Source organism: Cryptomeria japonica, chromosome 8, assembly GCF_030272615.1.
Source record: "Cryptomeria japonica chromosome 8, Sugi_1.0, whole genome shotgun sequence".
Taxonomy (NCBI): Eukaryota; Viridiplantae; Streptophyta; class Pinopsida; order Cupressales; family Cupressaceae; genus Cryptomeria; species Cryptomeria japonica.
In genome coordinates, this window is record NC_081412.1 from 264,870,327 (window position 1) to 264,877,563 (window position 7,237).

The window sequence follows — 7,237 nt, forward strand, 5'->3', positions numbered from 1 at the left end:
TCATTTAAGGTTTTTGTAATTTATGGTTTTTCTTATGAAATTTAGATTCATGAGTTATAAGCATAGTTAATTTTTTCTTATTGATATTATATTTATGGTATATATAAAAAATATATTTATTGACAAGCATGATAAGGCAACACTCCTTTGGCATGTATTATGTCTAATGAGAATGCTAGGATGATCTTTCCACCTAAGTGTGTTAGTCTTGTTACCTGCCAGCTCTTTATTAGAGTTCATACAACTTGTAACAAAAAGCAACAATCAAGTAGTGGGTATATCTATCAAATACCTACCTTCCATACAGAACACAGATTTCATAGTGTTCAGCGTGCAATCAATGGTTTTGTCATAAAACGCATGTGTAGATACCTAAAATTGTCATGTCTAATTAAATAAATATTTTTATTTATTTAATTATTTTAAGCCTAATTCTTCTATTAATTAAATAAATCTTTATTTATTTAATTAATTCATGTATCCTCTTCTAGCCTTATTTCTCATTTAAATAAATACTTTTATTTATTTAAATTACCCTTTTCCTAAATTAAATAAATACTCTTATTTATTTAATTGGTCTCACTTCCTCTATTAATTAAATAAATATTTATTTATTTAATTAATTCATTAGCCTTTTCTACCCATGACACATGTCATTCATCTCTTAATTCCTACACTACCTACCCTCTCATTATTTTCTTATTTTCTCTACCTACCCTCTAATCCTAGCCGACCATTTATCTTTTACAACTCTCAATCTTATCCCTCCATTTCTTATAGTGTCTTCTATATAAGAAGATGCTTCCTTCATTATCAACCCTAATCGATCTTTGAAGCCTTCTAGCATTCGAACTTTCATATGCGATCAAGCTATCAACCACATTTACATTCTTTGTTGAGCTCTTGTGCACACATAAAATCTGAGAGCAAATATATCAAGCAAGATCAATGGAGATAGGAAGAATGGAGATTTAAACCCTATTGGACATGTGATGGTATAATCTTTGTGATTTTATTTGATTTGCATTGTCTTAGGTAATCTTCATATGTTATGGTGGATCTTTGTTGTTGTTAAGCTAGGGTTTCATGGTTGAATCCATTTAGTCTTTCAATATTGTTATTCCATTTTCACCATAAACATTTTGGCACGCCCGGTGGGACTCTTGTCCCTTTTGCATTTAACATATTTTGTTTCAGATTTTGTGTTTTTGAAGTTGCAGATCTGACATTTCCACGTCTGTGCATCTTGGAACCGCGTTTTTGTTTTTCTGTCGCATCTGTGACCTTCGTAATTGCGTTTGTGTTCGACATTATTTTATCTTATTTTGCAGATTGCAGGGTTGCGTCTCTATTTTCAAACCGCGTCTGTGAACCTCTCAGTCGCGTCTGCATTCGAGAGTCGCGTCTGTGTGATCTAGGCGCATCTGCGACAAATTTAGACGTGTTTGTGATTTTCTGCCGCATCTGAGTTAGGTTTAATCGCGTATGTGTCTCAGATCTTGCATTTTCAGTTTTTGATCCATTTTTGAGGCTTTATTTCGTCATTTGGATTTCAGATCTAGTTTATTTTGGGCTAACATCTTATGATCTAGCTAATAAAATTCGTGCAACTTGTCTTGGAAATAAATCGTCTTGTCGAAGGCCCCCATTTCATAGTCTTTTGGATCTAAAATTTACGTAACACATTTGCTTGCAGGAAGGGGTAATCATTTGAAACAACCCAAACTACTAACAAATCTTTGTTGCAGGATCTTGACAAGGGTTTTCTTTTGATCTTTATTGTGTGCCTTGTTTTCGTAGATTACCAAACACTTCAATTGGTACATTAAAATTGAACCAGTGTTTTTTGTGTCTTGAGCAATAGGCTTTTTTTTGTTTAATCTCTAGAGGGCATGTCTCCCCGTGTGGTCATTAGGACTACTAGTGAGGAGAGAATGACCCAAGTGGTAGTGAGGAAAACCCACCTCTTTCGAACCACTATAAATAACTGTATCCATGGTGAAAACCATGGGTAACATGTGTTGATTAGTTCATGCCGACACTATGTCTCCCCATAAACCCGTTTGATCAAATTTATTTGATCAGTTGTAGGGCGTAACCCCTACCGGCTGGGAGCCTTCTACATTTACAAAGCTGAAAGTGTCGCATGTATGGCCACACGAGCAGATGCCCTTACTAGTACCTTTTTGTTTTAGAAAAGCCAAAATCCTTCTAGTTGTTGGGGCAGGAGGTCGGACCTCTGGAGTGGCCCACACACATACGGTTCTTAGTAGAGATACAAAGTTCGCCATGGGGAGTTTTCGTGAGGACTGGTGCTTGGCTACCCAGAGAAGTGAGTGTCGAGGGTGGAGCCAGTGGGGTCAAGCATCTAAGTATCCACTCTGAATAGCGTAGCCTCGGGGGAAACCCCATGTGGGATCAACAACTATTGTCCTGGCCAACCATAAGAATTGTGCTTGTCTTATTTTAAACATTCAAACATTCAAGATCAAACATCAAAACATTGTGTTTTTTGTGTCTTCAAGTGTATGCAAAACATTTTTACATCAAACAACACACTTTTCTTTGAGTCATTTTGAGTCTAAACACTTACAAACATCGAGTCTTCATCAACATTGTGTCCTCTTGTCATGGAAAAATAGTCAAAAATTTAGATTTGGTCACAACAGCAACTTTACAAATTGGAAAAATTGCACTCAATTTCTAGAAACACGTCTGTGTCATTTAACCACGTCTGTGAAGTGCAAAAACGCGTTTATGTTATCCTAAAAAAAATTGCATTCACAAAATCTCAGAAACGTGTCTGTGTAGTGTTCAAACGCGTCTGTGTCATTTAACTGCATCTGTGAAGTATACAGGCACGTCTATGTTCAGAATTGAAAAAAGTTACAGTCCAGCAAACAAGAGCAATCAGTTTCAGAATTCTTGAGCTTCCTAAGTTATTTCTCTAGATTTTCATCTAGAATTCAGCCTATTTCTAGGTCTCACAAAGTTCATCATTGCTTTACACCTTGCATTACATTCACATTTGCCTAAACTTGAGTCAAAAGGTCACTTGCTTGTCCTCGTCTTACTTTGTCAACACACTACATACAACAACATTTTGCTAAGTGGTCCCTCATCAAGGTCTATCACCTTTGGGTCTCATTTGGTCTTACTTATAAGTCAAGATCAACTTACCTCATCAAGAGAAACTATCATCTCTTTGGAAGCCACACCTACTCTACTACATACATACTTGGTCTTACACTTTGGACATTGCAAGTACACCTCAGATTCATTTACATTCCATCCAGCTCTTGGTCTTTCATACTCTTTCCATTTTCATCTAGTCTCCCACATCTTGGTCAAGATCTAGTTCATGGTTGAAACTTGTTCCCAAAAATCTAGGAGAGAAACTAAAGAGGCTCAAGAGTCCGCAAACATGAGTGCCTATGAGTATGACAATGATGTCTTTTTCAATTCTGATCATACCACATTACCTGACATGGATGCCTATAAAAATATTCCAAATGTTGAGAAGATGGACACTACAAACAACAATGATACACACAATGACAATATGGACAACTTTTTCGTATATTCAGCAGAAGTGGAAGACTCCATTATGGATCCTCGTTTCAATCGATTGGTTGAGGAAATAATGAGGAGAGATAGACAATATTTCTTACAAGTGATGGTACAAAGTGGAGCCAAGATCCCTCATGATTTTGACATGTCTCAAATAATGGAAAATCAACTTTGCAACAACCTCACCTCAACATAGATCAAAGGAAGCCTAATAGTGGAGGCAATATAGGACCACATATTGTTCCTGAATCACCATCATCTTTGTTTCAAAAACCTGAGGTCCCACATACACATGGTCAAGCATATGATACTCACCTTCACGGACCATTATGGAAGTCTTATGCAAAAAAATATACTCAATCACATACCAATGCTAAGGACCAACCACCAAAGCAATTGGATATCCAAAGGCATGATCAAAATTTGGACACAAGGAAACCCTGTGTCAAATTTGGGGGCAACACACTAGAACAAACTCATGACATGCCTGTAGAGTATGGTATACATGGACAAAACAGATATTCCATTCCTCATCATGACTCTATGCCAAGTGGTCCATATACGCAGCATCATTATAGACCTCCTCCATATGAACATGTGTATGATTAGTGTCATCCATATATGCAACATGCTCCTCCTCCACTCGGTGGCTCAAGCATGGGATATGGTCCAAGAAGTCGGTCTCCACCTAAGAACAATTTGGAGCAGCAAATTAAGGACTTACAAAAGAAAATGGAGGACATAAATACACCGAAGCCAACTTACATAATGAGAGACATATGTACCTATCCATTTGACAAAAGTATTCCAATGCCTCCTTTTCCTACACATTTAGTGAAACCTAAGTTCGATAAGTACAGAGGCAAAGGAGACCCCAAGGCACATATAAGACAGTTTTTCATAGCTTGCATTGAGGTAGTAGCAGAAGAGACATATTTGATGAGATTATTCCCACAAAGCTTAGGTGATCAAGCTATGGAATGGTTCTCCCAACTCCCACCTGGAATTAAGCCTTGGGGTGATCTAGCAGACGCTTTTATCCAACATTTCTCATACAACATAGAGACAGAAATATCAGTCACCACTTTGTACAACACCAAGCAAAAGGATGGAGAATCTTTTTCATCATTTTTACAAAGATGGAGAAATCTAGCTAGCAGATGCTCTTGTGAAATTCCACAAAAACAAATGGTAGAGATGTTCACCCAAAATGTTAACAAAGACATTGGTTATGACCTAAGAAAAGCTTGTTTGTCCACCTTCAAGGACGTCATTGAAAAGGGCTTAGCAATAGAGAAGGTCCTAATTGAGCAAGGCATCATCAAAATATTCAAAGAAAACAAAGAGGACCTGAAAGGAAAAGACAAGCCAAGATTTTGGAACAAGAACAAGAACATAGTCAATGATGGTGTTGTTGATGCCAATACAACATGACCCAAAATCATTTTTTCGGGATCAAGCTCTACAAACAATCAAGTGAATACTCAAACAACTTCCAAATCACAAAGGAAGTGCACCCCATTGGGAGAACCACTTGAGTCAGCTTTCAAGGTACTAGTGGCAAACAAGATAATAACAATTCCAGATTTGCCTCCATATGAGCCAAAGGTCAAACCAAATTGGTGGAATGATGATGAATACTGTGAGTGTCACAAGAGCAAGGGCCATAAGACAGGAAATTATCATCGACTGAAGAACATCATACAAGATTTTATTGATACAGGTGACATTGAGATCGAAGGACAATCATCCAATCAAGAACATGAGATGTTTAAGGAACCATTCCCAAAACATGACAAGGGAAAAGCTAAAGCCACAAATGACCAGACCAACTATACCAGAGCATCCTATAACTATGATTCAACTCTTAATCACATTTCAATGGACAATTATGTCTCTATCATTATCATCAAGGACAAAACGCCCGAGAGTTCTACCCAAAGACCCAAGGTTGTCCTAAAAGGCATTGGATCTTCTTCTAAACCTACCTCTGAATGTAATGTTACAACTTGTCGATGTAAATTCACTTTGCAAGGTGCTCCAGCTAAAAACACTGCTTCCTCATCAACCAAACCCGAGTATGACCTTGTAGAACAGTTAGGGAAGACACTCGCGCTTATCTCAATCCTTGAGCTCTTACGCATATCCCCTGCACATAAGGCCATTCTTGACAAAACTTTGAGAGACACTTTCGTCCCCACTAATCTGAACATGGACCATTTTCAAGCCATGGTGGGATACCTTTCCGTTCCACACTCCCTTACATTCACAGAAGCTGACGATGCCTTCGTGAGCCAACCACATAATGCACCTTTACACATTGAAGCCTTCCTACACAAACATCGAATAAAATGAGTCCTGATAGATGGAGGAGTTGGTCTCAATATATGTACTTTGAACATAATAATACAATTGGGATATTCAGACAAAGTTGTGAATGCTACAAACAAAATTACCATCAAGGCATATGATGATGAAGAGCGTTCATCCAAAGGCACAGTCACCTTGCCTCTCAGAGTTGGGCCAGTTACAAAGGATGTGGTTTGCCAAGTCCTAGATGTGGATCTCACATACAACATATTTCTAGGACACCCATGGATTCATGAGATGAGGGCAGTCCCATCTACATACCACCAATGCATTAAGTTTCCTCACAATGGAGTTGAAGTAACAGTTAATGGTGATCCAAACCCATTCATATATTGCAACAACTTGCGACCTAGATCAGAAATAACAATCCCTTTCAATCAAGAGGCTATTCCTTCATCAACATATGTTGATCCAGAATCCTTAAAAGCTTCTACATCCAAACAAGCAGAGCTCAAAGAAAAATTCAAGATTAAAGACCTGGGATGTGGTGAGTATATATTTCATGTTGATCAACTCCCACTATCTCCTAAGGTATTCAGTCAACAAGAACAACCTAAAAACAATTTGCAATGCCAAGAAATTAGGTATGAACCACCTAGTGTTGTGGCTACTAAGTCTAAATGCAAATCTCCTCTAGTGGTGCAAGCAACTCTTGATATCAATAGTCCTAAGACTGGTTCCAACGAAGAATCTATTAAATAAATCGCCAACCCTATTGAGAACTCACATAGCCTTACTATTTCATACACTCCTTCCATTTCCACTCCACTTCCAGACTTGGATCAACAAGAATTACAAAAGCCCTTACTAATTGGGGATGAAAAATCAAGCTTTGAAAAGAAAAATCTAAAAGTCAAAAATAAAGAAAATTCCTTCAGTCTAAATCAAAATCAAAAGCTATTGGACTCTGAAAAAATCAAGATCAAGGACAAAACTCCTATGAAAGAAAAAGAGAAAGAGTTGATCTCCCCTAATATCAAAATAACTGGGGGCAAAACTTCTAAAATTTTAAGTAAAGAAGAATACTTGTTGATCCTAAGTCTCCATCATGCTATCCTACTTTCACTTCTTTTCACAATCATAAGCCTTCATCACTCATCCACTTGTTCCACACATCCATCCCCTCTTAGCGATACATCATGGACCTTTAACGAAACTTCCTCGAAGGAATTTGTTATCAGGGATGCCCAAACTTCTTTAGGTGACATGCATATGGGACTGTGTAGTCCACACACTAGTAATTTTATCTTAGTTCCTTTATCAAGGAAGACAGTCACTAGAGCTACACATCATTTAG